The sequence below is a fragment of the Phymastichus coffea genome, unplaced genomic scaffold, assembly GCF_024137745.1.
Source record: "Phymastichus coffea isolate CEN01 unplaced genomic scaffold, Cenicafe_Pcof_1.1 PCOF00012, whole genome shotgun sequence".
NCBI classification, from domain to species: Eukaryota; Metazoa; Arthropoda; class Insecta; order Hymenoptera; family Eulophidae; genus Phymastichus; species Phymastichus coffea.
This window is the reverse complement of record NW_026706823.1, coordinates 8,190,263-8,207,828: the sequence shown is the minus strand read 5'-3', so window position 1 is coordinate 8,207,828 and position 17,566 is coordinate 8,190,263.

The following is a 17,566-nucleotide window of genomic DNA, read 5'->3' as shown; positions in this document are numbered from 1 at the left end:
AGATAAATGTTTGTTTTGAATAGAAAATTGAACGAATGTAGTGCGTGTGTGTTCGACTGTTTCTTGGTCTCTGGTGTTTACCAGTGGATCTATGTTTCGTTGACTGTCACGAAAAGACGCAGAAACTCCTTCGAATTGCGCTTAAACAGCATCAGACATTGCTCTTCGCCTTCTTCGGAGCACTTTCGCCGGGTAAAGTCCACTGTTTCGACTGTTCCTTTGTCTCACGGTTGCGCTTGTTGTCCGGAGTGAGCAAACGCGGCACCCATCGAACCGACAGCTTTCTCATGCCCAAAATTTCATGCAGAACATGACTCACGCGGTCTTTTGAGATGCCTACGATATTAGCTATTTCGCGCACCTTCAATCGTCGACCTGCCAATACGAGATCCTGAATTTTTGTCACATTATCCTCCGTTGTAGATGTTTTCGGAGCACCTGGGCGTGGCTCTTCAAAAATCGACGTGCGATCACGTTGAAACTCGTTAAACCAATTTATGTCGGTCGCCATCGAAGGAGAAGAGTCACCGTACACAGCATTCAAGCTCTTTTTGATTTCGCTGCGCGATTTCCCTTCCAAAAACAAGAATCGAATCACCGACTGATACTGCTTGTTTTCCATTTTTCAAAAATCAACGGACACACTTGCTTTCACATGCTTTCAAAAATAAACTACAACTCCGATCCGGCTGAAATCTTGACAGTAACCATCGAGAAGGTTGTACTACGAGATAGAATATTTCTTTTGCGAGAGTGGCGCCATCGGGCGGTGAAGCTAAGTACTTATCGGACCACCCTCGTAATTGGTTATTTATAGGTCTGTCTATCTTTCATTCATTTAATTATTGACCTATGTACATTTATTTATTTGAATGTGTTTACATAAATTAAGGGCCCACCACAACGTTATCTTAGCCCATTATTTAATTACTTGCGGAATGATTTCGGCTGCGCTGCTCTTTCTTCCTTTCTGTTCTCTCTCTTTCTCTTTTTTCTTTCTTTAAGCTAACTCCTCCAAATAGCTGGATGATAATCATTAGAACTAAACAAAATTTATTATGGAACCAATCAAAATGACAATAATTTACACCACCCTAATCATTTTAATGTCTCTCATATATGAGAGACAAGGAATCGTCGCTTACGATTGTGGAGCCAGATCTCTGAATATTATCACGGTGTCTTTACTAGACGTAGCACCGTGTGATATCCCTTCGAACCCTATCAATTCTACCAAAATATTTGTACAATTGCTACAAATGAATTTATTTGAAGATGTTCACGTGGTACAATGTAAGTTTCAGTTGCCTCGAACAATTCACTACTGCGGTATGCATTCTCATTCGTCTGCTGTTAAAGATGGAATGAATAAATACATGATTGAATTATATAAAAAACATTGTATAGATCTTTTCAACACCGGTACTTTGTATTTCAATGATCTCCACGTACTTAGAGACATAATCGTTAATCAAACCACTATATGACCGATTCTTTTGGCCGGTACTCTGACAAATGACGGAACTTGCACTGGCTCTGACTATTTCGATGCATATGGAACTTGGTCAAATGTTGTTGTCCAAGATTTAATTAAAATTACAGTACAAGACTACATCGCCTCTGTAGAATTAAATAATAATAAAGTCAGGCTTAGTTCAGGAGGCAGATGTACTTTAAACGATGAATCTTGCGTTGACACTGATGGTGGCAGCACTTTTTGGAAAATTCTCCCAAGAGACATATGTCAATTCATCCATTATGGAATTCTTTATGAAGGTATGGCTAATAAAATCACTAACAATCACAATATCGTTTATTCGTTAACCACTCAGGAAATCACATTTGCGCTTATGCAAAAATCAAAAAAATCGGTTTTTGGATATGAAATTGTTTATTTTCGAGACTAGTAAAAATAATGTTTTTACTATAACGAAGAAACTTTATATGAATAATTTGGATATATTCGGTTATGTCAATTCAAAATTTGTTTTCGTCGAAAAATATATTCGAAGTCAAATTACAAGTTTGTACAGAGATGTGGTTTTGCAACGCTGCAAACAAGAGCAAGAAATACTTAAAAACGCTTTAGCAATTGCTAATCAGTTACCAGACCAATCCGCTTATAAACTAATGTAGAGCCCTGGTTATATGGCGGTTGCTGCAGGTGAAGTTGTTCATATTGTAAAATGTATTCCGAGTGATGTCAAGGTTTTGCCAGGAGACGAATGTTACGCTGAGCTTAAAGTTAGCCATAATAACGTAACTAGGTTTATGACACCAAAAACCTATATCTTAGAGAGTCATGGAACTCTGGTTGATTGTAACTCTCTGTTACCAACCTTTTACTACTTCAATAACAATTGGTTTAAGTTTCTATCTCGGCCAGTTGCTGCAAGAGATCCGGAAGTACTCAAACCTTTCACTAAAATGATGTGGAAATACCAAGACATCCCAACGATAGCAACAAGAGGAATCTACAGTGAACAAGATCTGGAAGATCTATTAAACCGAATCATGTCCCTGTTGGAACAACCCGCTGTAATTAATGATGAAATTCATGGCCACACTCTTCGTGATCACGATAGCGCCATTAATAAGCTGTTCAACAAGCAAGTACGAGGTCTGTCCGGAAAGTATCGGGCCTACGTTTATATCTTCGCGCCATAGTGTTCGAGCAACCTCTACCGGACAGAAACGTCAACAGTAAAGCTTCACGAATCTATTGGTTACTTACTGACACCTGCCGGACGTATAGTTCATGCGCTTTTGTTTACAGTGCCTTTTTTGCGTTGGTCGGATTTCGATATTGTCAAAAATGACTGAAAAAGAAGATCAACGAATTTGCATCAAATTTTGCTTTCAACTCGGAAAAACGAGTTCGGAAACGATTTAAATGATGCAAAAGACCTTCGAAAGCGAGTGTATGAGCAAAACACGAATAAAAGAGTGGTATAAACGGTTCAAGGATGGTCGCACTTCTATCGATAGTGATTTTCGTTCCGGCCGATCTTCGACGATAAAAACCGCAGATAATATTGAGCGGGTAAGATCGTCGTATGACTGTGCGAGAACTAGAAGAAGACCTTGGGATACCAAAAACTATCATTTCAGAAATTTTAACCGAAAATTTAGGAATGAAACGCGTGTGTGCAAAATTCATTCCAAAATTGCTTACAACAGAGCAGAAGAACTTTCGCTTAGAAATCGCACTGGACAATCTGGAAATGGTCAATAATGATGATAATGTGCTTAGAAAAGTTATTACAGGTGATGAATCATGGGTTTATGATTATGATCCTGAAACAAAACAACAATCTTCACAGTGGAAACATTCTGAATCACCAAGACCAAAAAAAGCACGTCAAAGTCGAAGCAATGTTAAGTCAATGTTGATTGTTTTTTTCGATTGTCAAGGTGTTGTACATCACGAATATGCACCAACAGGTCAGACAATCAATAAAGAATACTACGTTCAAATTTTGAAACGTTTGCGTGATGCAGTAAGAAGAAAACGGCTGCACTTTTGGGAAAGTGGTGACTAGCTTCTCCATCACGATAATGCGCCAGCGAATTCATCCAATCTTGTGCAGCAGTTTTTGAGCAAACACAATATCGCGTTACTTCGACAACCTCCATACAGTTCCGACATAGCCCCTTTTGACTTTTGACTGTTTCCAAAACTAAAAAAACCACTCAAAGGACATCGATTCGATGAATAAACAACGGTTGAAAACGATGCGACGAGTGTACTTAAGGCTATCCCTAAAAGTCAGTTCTAGGACTGTTTTGAAAAGTGGAAACATCGATGGAACCGTGTTATTCAATCAAGTGGAAATTATTTTGAAGGATGCCACCTACCAGATGATAAAGAATAACGCTAGCACGAAAATATAAAGGTAGGTCCGATACTTTCCGGACAGACCTCGTATTAGAGAAATTGGTCACTGGAACTTGGGAGCGTATGTGGGGAAAATTTCTGACTTTTGGCACTGTAAGTGCTGGAATAATGGCTATCCTAGTCATCATTCAAGAAGTCAAGATGTTAGCTGATATTTTGATCAACGGAATGGTGCTTCATCGCATATACGGATGGTCTTACCATTTGCTAGCAGCAACTTGGTACAGCTTGACGACCTTCCTATTACATTTAGCACCAACCAGTACAACTGCTACTATTAATCAAATTGTTGAAGTACAACAACTTCAGCCCTCACCCAGCTGCCCACCGAAAGAAAATCCATATGTTCCATTGCCAACTGAAGAACAACAAAGATCAAAACCTTTACATGTATAATCTGTCAAAAATACCTTGGGATTCGTCCTCTAATTGGGTTGTAAGCAACGAATTCTGTATTCTGTTTTACTATTCGTCATTTTTTTTGTATGTTTGCAAGTTCCAAAACTAATCTCTAGATATAACGATTACTTTTTCTCGTCATACTCCTCAAGTAACCGTTTATCTGTGAGGGTGTAACGTCGGATAATTAATAGTACCATTTTATTTTTTATTTTTCATTTTTTTTGTATTACGACTTCAATGCATCAAACTGCACAATTTCGAGAAGCGAAAATACGTTGGAAAGTTTCTCTTCTCAAGGTTTCTTCAAATTCCAAGAGAAGACAAGCTGACCAAATAGTTTGCGATTAGAAAATAGGTATAAAATATTTTACGATTTTGTTATGTGCGTCCATATGCTTAGGATGTCCTTGTACAAACAGCATGGGCTGCTGACGCCCAAACCCTATACGGAATGCAGAAAAAAAAGAGAAAGCTCCTCTTATGCGTTTTTCATCGAGTTTTCATTTTCCCGGTTAGCTTAGTCATAAAATAGTCGGAAAATTATTTTGTTCTATTGAATAGTTTCTGCAGTTAGATTTAAGTCGTACGATTTACAATTCTAGCTACGTTTTATTTAAGCTTCGTTATTTATTGTTATTCACTGAGCCTTCTGAAAAGATTGGCGCTTGAATACTAGATTTTAGATTCAAGGAAATTAGGTATTTGTAACCAACACCAATCTTTCCTTACCCGGGTAAAGTGAGAAATCACAACCCAAAAAGGATAAAAATTTTTTCCGTCTCACAATTAGTAAGACGTAACAGCAGTATGAATTTCATATACAGTGCTGAACATTTACACTTGTATTAGTATAAATTCAAAAAATCTGTTAAGATTGAATCATATATATATATATATATATATATATATATATATATATATATTTGAAATTGATATTTTGCTTTTTTCTTCGCATTTAAATTTTATTCTTGCTACTCGATTCTGAAAATAAGTTTTTTTTTATAAATTATTGCGAGCCAATATGAATACAGAAGATTCTGAGCAAGTAAATAAGCAATCTTTTATGATATTCTCTTTAATTACTTCATGAACAACCCTGCACTTTATAAAAAAAATGGACAAGAAATATTTCTATACATTCGAAAAATTAGAGAAACTTACAACTCTTTCTCAATATTTCAAAGAGGTGGACATAGAAAAATCGGGAACTTTTCTGTTTTTTATTTAAGATTGTACTTTTTCAAAGTGTGTTTGTTCAACTTAAATCTATTATCTACATATTCAATACCTGAAATGGCAAACTCTTGTGAGGAAATTCAAGCTCCAAATGGCTGAAGAAAATAGTGATGTATCCGAATCAGGTGCCAAAGAAAATAATGAAGGCTTTCGATATTTTAACAATTTAAGATTTTTGCAGACTTCGGTTACCCATCATCCAGTTTTGTCATCAATGAACAGGGCTTCACATTTTGCATAATCTCCTTCGCAAATAGATTTGAGTGAATGTTATTCAACAAGTAAGATGTTTAAAAAAGAAAAATATATACTTAATTATCGTTTAGTACATAAAATAGTTTTATCTTTAATCACTTCACCATTTCAAACATACCATCGAATGTTCTTGAAAATACTGCTGTAAGTTGTTTCACACCACTGGATTGTATACCATCGACATTTACAGGTTCAGAAAATTATTCCATCGTACTCAATAAATAAATACATCCAATGGCCAACCAATTTTTTAATTTTTTAATGCTTAATTACAAGAAACTTTTGACTGATGCTGCTAGTAATATATCATTTGGCTTTGAAGAGGAGTGTATTTTATATTTTATGTGAAAGCAATTAACTAGACACTTAATGGACTGTTTAGGTGATTTTATTTTCTTTATTAAAATTATAACAAGAAAGTCGCAAGCTCCTTTTTTGTTGCTGTCAGAGAGAGAGAGAGAGAGAGAGAGAGAGAGAGAGAGAGAGCGTAAAAACAAAAGCTCTCTCTGCCCGAAATTCTCGGGGAAGGGGGCTCTTGACTTGAGCTACAGCCCCCTGTAGACCCCAGTAGGTACTACCCGTCAACTTTCTTACCGTCGGTAAACCGGGGGAAAACGGAGCGTGGATCGTCGTCCAAACATATATATATATAATTTTTTATTTCTTTTATTTACAACTTATGTTACATTCGGTTTTTTTTATCTCTTACATTACTATTTGTGTCTCGTGTCTAGTTTGTGTAGTTGATGATGTATGTGTTTTGTGTGTGTACGTATGTATGTGTGTGTATGTTTTGCGTATGTGTGTATGTATGTAGGTGTGTCTGCAACTCTTGTGTCTCTGTCTTCTGCGCTTGTCTGTTCATCTTTTCTTCCCATTTTTCTGTTGATTGATCTTCTCATCCTCTCTTTCTCTCCAAGATCTGCCTTTTCCGCTCTTCTGTTTTTCTCTTTCTTGCATGTTTTCTTTTTAACTTTTTTCTTTGTTACTTTCTTTTGCCTTGTCACCTTTGCCTTTCCTTTGCTTTTGTTCTCATTCTTGCTAATCATTTCATCTATCTTTCTCCTTATTAGGGCTTTGACACCTTTTTCTTATTTCCTATTGCTCCCTCTGCCTTTCCTTTCTTCAACCTCACTTATTTTTCCTTAGTATCTTATAATTTGTCTTCTAATTTACCTTTTTCTTTCTCTTCTTCGATTCTTCTTTTTTTCCATTTTGCTCCATCCTCCAATACCTGCTTCCTCTCGCTTGTATAGTTGCTAGTACTTGTGTTTTGTGTGTGTATGTGCATGTGTATGTTTATGTTTGCGCGTGTGTGCGTGTTTTGTGTGTATGTGTGTGTATGTGTGTGTATGTAGATGTGTCTGCGAGTCTTGCTTCTCTGTCTTCTGTTTCGGTCTCTCCTTAGGGTCTTGCAGTTTCGTCCTCTTATTTTTCTTTTTCTTTCTTCTCTTCGTTTCTTCTTCTTTTCCATTTTATCTCCATCATCCACGCTATCTTTTCTTTGCTTCCTATTATTATTTTTTCCCATTCTTCCCCTTCCTTTCTGCTTTTTTCACATTTTTCTACTATGTGTTTCCAATTTTCTTCCTCTTTCATTCACATTCTGCATCTCTTATTTTCTTCTTTTTCCCAATACCTGCTTCCTCTCGTTTCATTATTATTATTATTATTATTATTATTATTATTATTTTTTTTTTTTTTACAAGGAGTTGCGGAATCCTTTTTGCGGATTCCCCTTAGTCTTGATCTAAGGAGGTATGTGGGACTCCCCAAAAAAAAAAAAGACAGGCCTACCCACTAAACCGCCATCTCCTTGTTATCCTTCCCCCAGCCAGGGACTATGTTGATATTACTTTTGACTGGGGGTTCTGTCTGTGTTCCTTCGTTCGTATCGTTTTACCATGCGTCGTTACGTCGCGTCAATCCGTCTGCTCAGTCGTCCTTCAGACAGTCTTCCGTGTTCTTACGTCTTAGTATGGTTTCCGTATAGGTAGCGACTAAACGCCACCATTCGGGTTTATGCAGCATCACCTCTACAATGTTATCGGGGGTGATGTTGCCAACTGTTGTCTCTAGTTCTCGTCTGAGTCTTGTCCAGCGGTCGCACCCGAAAAACGTGTGTTCCGCGTCGTCTCGTTCGTGTCCACAATACTTGCAGTCGGGTGTTTGTACTCGGTTCATATTGTGGAGGTACCGTCGAAAGTACCCGTGGCCCGTCAAGAGCTGGGTGACGTGAAAATTCACATCACCAAAATTCCTTCCAAGCCACGGTCTCACGTCCCGTATCAGTCGTCTCGTCCATTTGCTACCTCGTTCTTCTGTCCATCGGTCTTGCCACATGTCGATCGTCCTTTCGCGTTCAACGATTCCCGCGTTCTTTCGTCCTATATCTGCGCTGCTCCCATAGATCCTTTTGCGTTCCGAGGCAAGAAGATCCACGGGTATTACGCTCGCCACCACCAGGACAGCCTGCGCAGAGACTGTTCGGTAGGAGCAAGCGATTCGCAGAGCGTCCTGTCTCTGTACCATCGTCATTGTCTTACAGTACTTCTTTGTCTTCAAGGAATCTGCCCATATTTCCGCACCGTATAAGAGGATCGAGTGAGCTGTTGCCATTAGCAGTCGCCGCTTTCCTGGTCTTGGTCCCGTCATTATTATTATTATTATTATTATTATTATTATTATTATTATTATTATTATTAACCAGAGTATAGTACAAAATATTACAACAAGTAGTAATAATTATACAATTTTACATTACAAATTTGTAACCCGGCAGAGGATAAACCTGTTCGCTGGTCTGGTATTTCAAAACTACTAAACACTTAAAGAAAATTAAGAAAAAAAAAAAAAACAAATAACTTAAAACTAAGAGTCGGTTTGTATAATAGATTATACTATTTCACAGATGAGGTATGGCTTAATATTGGTAGCAAGAATGCTTCTTATAAAAGCTTACTTCACCAATATCTTCGATTTTGTTCTTCTATCTCCAATATCTGATTAACGTTTATCTGGCCGTTACGATTGTCGTCATTGATGCTTTCATTTTTCTTGCGTATGATATTCTTTCGTATGAATTTAGTCTAACAGGACAAGTAAGTCCTGTAGCACACGTGACTCTATAGTGAGGGAACATTTCAGTATGCTGTCTATGTGAATCACATTTATATGTTGCTGTGAATACTATGTCATCTAAGATTATCAAATCTTTATATTTAGATTGTTGTTCCAGTGAGTACAATGAATTAGTGAAACTTTGATATCCTCAGATACCTCTATAAAAGTATAATAATGCTTTATTGTTTCCAAGATAATTGATGTCTCCATAGGTCATTCGAATATTATTTGTTTGTAGAATCGGTTTTCCTGGTGTATTTTTTGGTTTACTTGTTTCTATTTGCATACTATTGTTGTCGGCAATGTCATCTATTTGTTTAAATACTGTTTCTATGGGTTTATATCTTACTTTATCTGTATTTGGTTCTTTGTGATCTTCTTTGTTTTCTTCTTTTATGAAATGTATATGTTTTTTACCAATTAATTGTTTGTATGTGCAGTATTTACATTTATTAATGAAATTTATGTTGGTTGTATCTGTTTTTGTTAGAATGTAAGTTTCGTTTCTGTTTCCCTCTTTGAGTCCGTTTTTTGTTTTGGTATTAATAGTTATCCGTTGTGAGTTCCATGCTATGTTAATCACATTTGTAATTGTTTCTATTATTTTTCTGTAGTTATCTGATACTTTAATTTTTTTCATGTTATATTCAGACATTCGACGATGAGAACGATTGTGATGAAGTGTACAAGTGCCTTGTGAACACAAATATGTCCTTAGATCCAAGAGAAACTTATCCTTATCCACATCCACATGGACTTCCAATGCTGAATTTAGACTATTATCAAAGTTCCCTTGTTGCTTTAGTTTGTAATATATTTGTTGTAAATTGTTGCAATGTATTTTTTGGTTCACTGTATTCCTGTATCTAGAATGGATGGCCTTTTATCCATTTTTTTATTTTGTCCTTTATTGTTTTTGTATTGCTATTTAACGTTTTGAGGTGAGAAGGTAGTTGATTGAAGGTGGCTAAAGCTCTTGTATAGCTATCTTTAATGCTGATTGTTAATTTTCTTTTAAGGGGCTGTATAGTTTTTTTCCTTGTTACGGAATTTTTCTTCAGGAACATATCTTGCAGGTTGACATAGTCATACACTAGAGATTCCATGGTGAATGTTTGATCTATGTTTAGTGGATTTTTTTCATTTATAAACTTGTTTTTATTTATTATTTGTAATAGTCGTGTTTGTAGAGTTTGTATATATTTGAGTCTTCCAATTTATGCTCCACCCCATGCTATAATACCGTATGTTGTTATGCTATGGAAAAGTGCATAGTAAATCATACGTAGATTATCTGTGCTCATTATCCTAGATAATTTGTAGAAAATATAAGTTAGATATTTTAGTCTATTGTATAGCATGTTTGTATGCATGTCCCATCTCATATGGCTATCGAAATGCACTCCAAGGTACTTAGTGTTATCAACTTTTCGAATGGGTGCACCCTTTATATTTATATGTAGATATGTTGAGTTGCTATTGCAGTTATTTCCAAATGCCATGTATACTGTTTGGTCAATGTTTAGTGACAGTTTATTCATTGCTAACCAAATGGATATTTTGTTTAAGTAGAAGTTCATATTACTTTCGACTTCATGCCATGTTTCGCCTTTCACGATAATTACCGTGTCATCAGCAAAAGCCAACACATTATCATTTGGTAGCAATTGTAACATATCATTTATATAGATTATGAAAAATAAAGGTCCCAATATTGTACCTTGTGGTACGCCAATGTTGACTTGTTGATATTGACTATATTCACCATTAATTTTAACTCTTTGTTTCCTATTACTTAGATAGCTTTTGATAAGTTCATACGCACTTCCTCTAATTCCATATCTATAGAGTTTTTTGAGTAGAATTTTGTGGTCCACAGTGTCAAAAGCTTTCGCTAGATCCAAGAAAGTTGCTGCTATTGATTTACTTTTGTCTAGTTGATTGTATATTGAGTTAGTTAGGTAGTATAGGGCATTTTTGGTGCTAAGACCTTTTCTAAAACCAAATTGTTTATTAGAAAATAAATTATGTTTGTTGAAAAAACTTGTAATCCTGATTTGTATCAATTTTTTAAAAATTTTGGCGATATTTGATATTAAAGATATAGGTCTATAGTTTGTTGGTAGATACTTCTCTTTAGTTTTGTGGATAGGAATAATTTCAGCACTTTTTAATTCGTCAGGCCATATTTCTTTTTGTAAGCATAAATTAAAGATATAGGTCAACGGATCACTTATGTGGTTTATTATCATCTTTAGTACCTGAGTGTTGATGCCGTCAGATCCTCCATTTTTGTTGCCCATTTTTCTTATTGTTTGTTGAACTTCTATTCTATTTGTTAAATGTAGAAAAATACTGTTGTTGTTCATAGATGGTAGAGTAATGTTACTATTTATTGGTTGTCTAATATTATCACATATCTGTTTGCCTACTGTACTGAAAAATGTATTCATTTGTTCTGCAATGTCGTTTGAGTTTGTAATTTTATTATTACCTATTAATAGATGATTTATGTTATTGTTTTTTTTGGTTTTCTTCTCAATTTTGTTGTTGATTATTTTCCATAGTTTTCGTGGATTGTGTTGATTTGTTTTGATTTGATTTTTTTCATATTTTTCTTTAGCTAGATCTATGGTCTTTTTTAAAGTTTCTACATAGTTTTTATATTTTTCTCTTTTTATTGCATTATTGGGATCTTTTTTCCAATTATTATAAAGTTTTTCTTTGTGTGCACATGATATCATTATTGCTGTAGTTATCCAATTACTCCTTGGGTTCATTTTATTCTTATTGTGTTTATTGTTATTAGATGATACCGTAATACATGTTTGAATTTTTTCTATTAATTTGTTCGTAGCTAGATTAGGGTCTTTTATAATTTGTATGTCAGTCCAAACAGTTCTTTTGGCTTTATTTTTTAGTTTAAAATAGTTTATTATTTTGAAATTGGTTTTTTGTGTACATTTATAATTATTCCTTAAACTCATCATTATTGGGTAGTGATCATTGAAGGGTACGTTGAGGACGTAAGTTTTATATTTGACTTTTTCTAGCCTAACATAGAAATTATCTATACATGTACCTTTGTTAATATCAATATTGGATGGTCTTGTTATGGTATGTAGTCCAGGGCAATATCGATTTTCTAGCAGTACTTGTAAAAAATCTTGATCTAGTATTTCTTCACTCAATATATCAAAATTAAAGTCTCCCATTAAAATATTGTTTTTATATTTTTTGTTTATTTTCAATAATTCTTTGAGATTCAATAGGAATTCAGATTTAGATAAATCATGAGATCTGTAAATTGCAGACAGCACCAAATTTTTGTTGTTTTCTAGTGTAATATTAGAGTTAATTATTTTTAATTTATCTATTTCAAGAATTTCTGTAATTTCGGTGATTTCTTCTTTCATATACAAAACAACTCCATCCGATTTGTTTATTTTACTTTCATTGTAATATATTTTATAGTCTGGAATATTGAACATTTCATGATTGTCTAAATTTCATGTTTCTGTGCATACTATTATACATGGTTTTTTTTCGAGGTTCTTCAGAAATACTAGTAATTTATTGTAATTTTTTTTTAGGCTTCTGATGTTTATACAAAGAATGATATTATTTTCTTTACATATATATTTGTTTAGATCATCAATATTATCTGTTTTATGTTCATTTTCAAATATAATATCATATAAGCTGTTATCCATATTGTAATATTGCAGAAAACTATTTAGTATTCCTGGTTTCATTACCTGTTGGACTTGGAGTAGATACCGTATTTTCCGGTGTATACGACGCACCGGTGTATAAGACGCACCCCAAAATTTGAAGGCACATTTTGAGAAAAAATGAAAATTTTGATAAAAATTTAGTTTTGAGGAAAAAAATTCGTTTAATTGTAATAAAGCACGTCTTTTTTGTGAATTAAAGTTAATTACGGGATGATAAAAAAATATTGATATCTGTTAGACGACGATGATTAGATACATTGCCGTTGCATATCTCTTACCACGGGGAGGTCGACAATCAAAAGAGACATTTTCTATTTTTTTTGTTTTTTATTGTTTTTTATTTTTTTTTCGATTTTTGTTGTTTTTTAAAGTTTTTTTTGCATTTTTTAAATATTTTTTGTTGTTTTTTTGTATTTATTTTTGATTTTGTTGTGTTTTATTTATTTTTGTTGTTTTTTTGATGGAATTTTTATCTTACAGAATCTAACAAATGAGACCGAAATTGATCAAGAACCAGAAGTTCTTTTTTCTTCAAGAAGCCGCCTTGTCTTCTACACCAGACTTTATGTATCCAAATTTTCTTACCACCTTCATCCATCCATTCTTTTGGGTATACATGCACTATTACACCTGTCGGTATTTTATCCTTAGGCATAGTTTTACGTTTAAAAATGATCATTGGAAGTAGCTTTACATCATCAGCATAGCAAGCAAGAACCACGGTGTAGTGGAATTGTTCATGACCACTTGTCTTTATCGTAATCGTTTTTTGTCCTTTTTTCGAAATACTTTTAGTTGACGGAACATCGAAGTTCATAGGTGTTTCATCCATATTTGCTTTCTGTCCGATTTCAAAACTCATTGCTTGTCTACGGTGAATTATATTCCGGTGAAAAGAGAGAATTTTGTCTTCGTACTATTTTGGCATTTTTTGACAAATTTTTGTTTTCATTCGTATAGCTAAACCATTGCGTTTCATGTAGCGATGACATCATGAAGGACTTCCTTTAAAATCATTTATTTGACTTTTTAAAGCTACTTTTTGTGTATGTATGCGTATCATTTTCGTTGAAACAGCTAAGCCTTTGGAACGATTATTTTCAATCCATTGTTTAACTTCATCCTCTAATATAAGCCACTTGCTTTTTACCACATTGCGCATGCTTTGATTTATGCAGTTTAATCAAATTACTCTTCTGCGAACGCCAAAGCCTTTTTTCCCTAGTTTTTTCCCTTCGGTGGTGGGCCGAAATGATCTTCGGTAGTTCTATTGCCATGTTCTTCAGCAAATTTGATCACATTCAATTTGTAGCCCGCTGTGTACGATTTTCGTTTGTTAGTTTCGCTCATATTGGAATTCAAGTCAGTCTCTTACTTCAAAAAACACTTTCAAAATTATATTGAAATAAACGATGCAACAAAAATACCGTTTTTATAAAAAATCTCGTATTAATTATCTAGTATATTATGCGACGTTTTTTGATCCCAAGTGGCATATAGGTAATAGGTATTTTTTATCATCCTCAGACATAAAGTACGTTTACTATATATTATTGAAATAATAAAGAAGTTACCTATTAAATAAGTAATCACTCTGTCATTGGCTAGTTTTGAAAGATATTCATAGTTAGTGAGGGTTGTCTAATTGCTACTATTCAGGCGCACGTTTTAGTTAGGTTAGTGGATTTGGGGTGTCTTACATTCGGTGTATAAGACGCAGGCTGGTTTTGAGTCAGGTTTGACGGTAAAAAGGTGCGTCTTATACACCGGAAAATATGGTAATGATGATAACGATAAACTGTTATTTATTCTCGGACGGTTATATATCTTGCGGGTGTTTGTTTCAAAGTTTATTCTACCAAAATATCTTTGATAAGTTGGTTGAATTGGATAATCTGTTATTTCAATATACCTTTTTATTTTCATTTTTAAAACTTCACACATTTCGCTGTCGATTGCACTATGGTTTACGTTGTAGTTTTTACTATATGTTTCATTGTGGAAAATGCAGTTTGGACATGGGAGTATGCTGCTACTACACATTTTTGCTTGGTGCTTGCCAGCACATTTATAACACGTTGGCTCTTTTTTTGCTTTTTCACACTTTCCGCCGCCGTGGCCAAAACCTGAGCAGTTGTAACACGGATATGTGTTGATGACGTCAAAGACTCTGCAGTTTTTACATCCAATAAATAATTTGTTACTATTGTTTTTTATATGTTTATATAGAATAGATGGAACTTCTATTGTTGCAGTTACTGTTTTATTTTTTTCATTTGTAAATACATGATTTACTTTGCATTTTTCTTCGTATTGACTAAAATTTTTTGCATTAATATCAGTTTCTATATCTTTTACATTTGTTGTGAAAGCTTTAAAAATTCCTTAAAATTTACCTAACCTAAACCTTTCCCTTATTTGTAGGCCTTTTATTCTTCCCTCTCCTTGAATTTCCTTTAACCTATACCTTTTCATTTCTTCTTTCAGTTCTCTCTACTCGTTTATGTATCTTGATTTTTCTAGTTTTTCTTCTAGTTATTTTTCATGTTTTTTCTTTAGCTCATCTCTTATTTCTTCCAAAACTCTTCCCTCATTTCATCTCCCTCTTCCCTCTCTCTGTATATTTTACTTTTTTCCAGCCTCTCCTCTCTCTCCTCCTTCTTACCCTTTTTAACTTTTTCATTTCTTTCCCTTTTCTTTAGTTCTCTCTATGCTTCGTTTTTTATTGAGCCATCTCTTTCTTCTCTTATTTTGTTTTCATACCTCATTGCTCTTTCTAATGCTGTTTCTTTCATTTCTTGTCTTCCAGTTTCCCATCGTATTAAGTAACTCGGCGTGTTTCTATCTAATCCTAATACCCACTTTATGTATTTTAGTTGTAGTCTCTCTATTTCTTCATATCTCTTCCATCCCCAGATTTCTGCTCCATACATAATCACGCTTTTCGCCAGTGCATCGAACAGGTTCATCCTTAGCTCCCAATTTTCTCTAAAGAGCTTTTCTCCTAGCCCCCATAGTCTTCCGAGTCCCATATTTATTTTCCCTTCTTCCTTCTTTATCTACTTTTTATTTCCGTTATTTCTGCTTATCACATATCCCAAGTAGTTGTACTCTTTAACCATCTCTATCTTCTCACCATCCCATTCGAATTCTTCTTCCTTCCCTCTTCCTCCTCCTCTCCTGCATTTCATCATCTTTGATTTTCCTACATTTAACTCCAATCCCCTATCTTCCAGGTATCTTTTTAATTTTTTCAGCATTGCTTTTATTCCACTTTCACTCTTTGCCATCATCACTATATCGTGTGCATATCCTAATGTTCATATTTTCTTCCTTCCTATCACTAACCCTCCTTCCTGCACCTGCTTGATCTTCACTTCCAGGTCGGCGAAGGCAAGATTAAATAGCGTGGTGCTCAAAGGGCACCCTTGCCTTACGCCTTTGTAAGTCTCAAACTCCCCAATTATTTCTCCTCCAACTTTTACCTTACTCCCTGTTTTATTGTATATTTCTTCTATTCTTTTCCTAATTTTTCTATTTATCCCTTTATCTTTCATTGTTTCCCATATTTTCTTCCTTTTTATCTTGTCAAAAGCGGCCTTCATGTCGGCAAAGAATACAAACAGTTTTCCTCCTTTTTCCCTTAGTTCCTTCCCTATCATTGTTTCTAATATATATATTGCGTCCATTGTTCCTCTTTTCTTCCTAAATTCCATCTGCCTATCGCTTATCTTTTCTTTAGCTTCTAGTTCTCTTTCCAGCTTTTTCCTCAGTATTTCCGCATATATCTTATATCCCGTGTCCATCAACGTTATTCCTCTATAGTTTTCTACTTCTTCTTTCATCCCTTTCTTATATATTGGTACTATTATTCTCTTCCTCCATTCTTCCGGATATCCTTCTCCGTTCCATATTGCGTTTAAGCATTTTGTCATATATTTTATCAAGCCTTCCGTGCCTTCCATCCACGCTTCATTTACTATACCATCTTCTCCTGTCGCCTTTTCTTTTTCATTTTTCTTATTACCTCTTTTACTTCTCTTTCTTTGATTTCTTCACCTTCCTCTCCTTCGCTGTCTTCGGTTTCTTCCCTTTTACTTTCTTCCTTTTCTTTCTCTCCCAGTTGTTCCTTGGAGTGCTTTAACCATTCTTCTTTTCCACCTTTATTCCCTGTCTTACCTTTTCTGTCTCCGCCTTTACTTCTTACCTCCCCTCCTTTCTACCTGCCTTTCCCGTTTCCTGATTTTCTCTCTTAACCTCAACTTTTCTTTTTTCTTTATTCCTCTCTCTCTCTGCTTTTTCCTGCTCTTCTCCAAGCCTCTCTCTCTCTTTACTCCACTCCTCTTTCGTCTCCACGCTCTTTTCACCTCTATTTCTCTCCCCAAACACTTTTCTTTTTTAACTTTCTCACCAAAACTCGCACTCACAGCCAAGACATGTCCACACTCTTCCACCGCCCTTCCTTCTCTCCTATATATATATAGGAGAGAAGTGCCCTTATTATAACTAGACGAAGCCTTGTTATCTATGTGCTCAAAGCACAGTAACCTACCTTGCCTCAGAGTGCGCCTGCGCAGAGTCTCTTCACTGTTCCGAGTTGGGTTCCCCCAACTCACCGCTTGGCGGCGCTGTCGCCCCTTGCTAGTAGCGCTCGTACGGCCGCCGCCGGAACCTAAGTTGTCGACTCGCGTCTATCGGAATTCGCACGATTCGTGCTACGCAACCGGCGAATTCGAATCCACTGAAAATAAACACTGGCGCGACCTCCGGACAAAGGAAAGACTAAATAACGACTATTTGACTCGAAAGTAACAATTAAAATGCACTTTATTAAGGCAACTTATTTACACGAGGGTCTGGCCGAGAGACTTACGCACGCTCGCGTGAATGACAAGACACGCAGATTGAGAGTGAG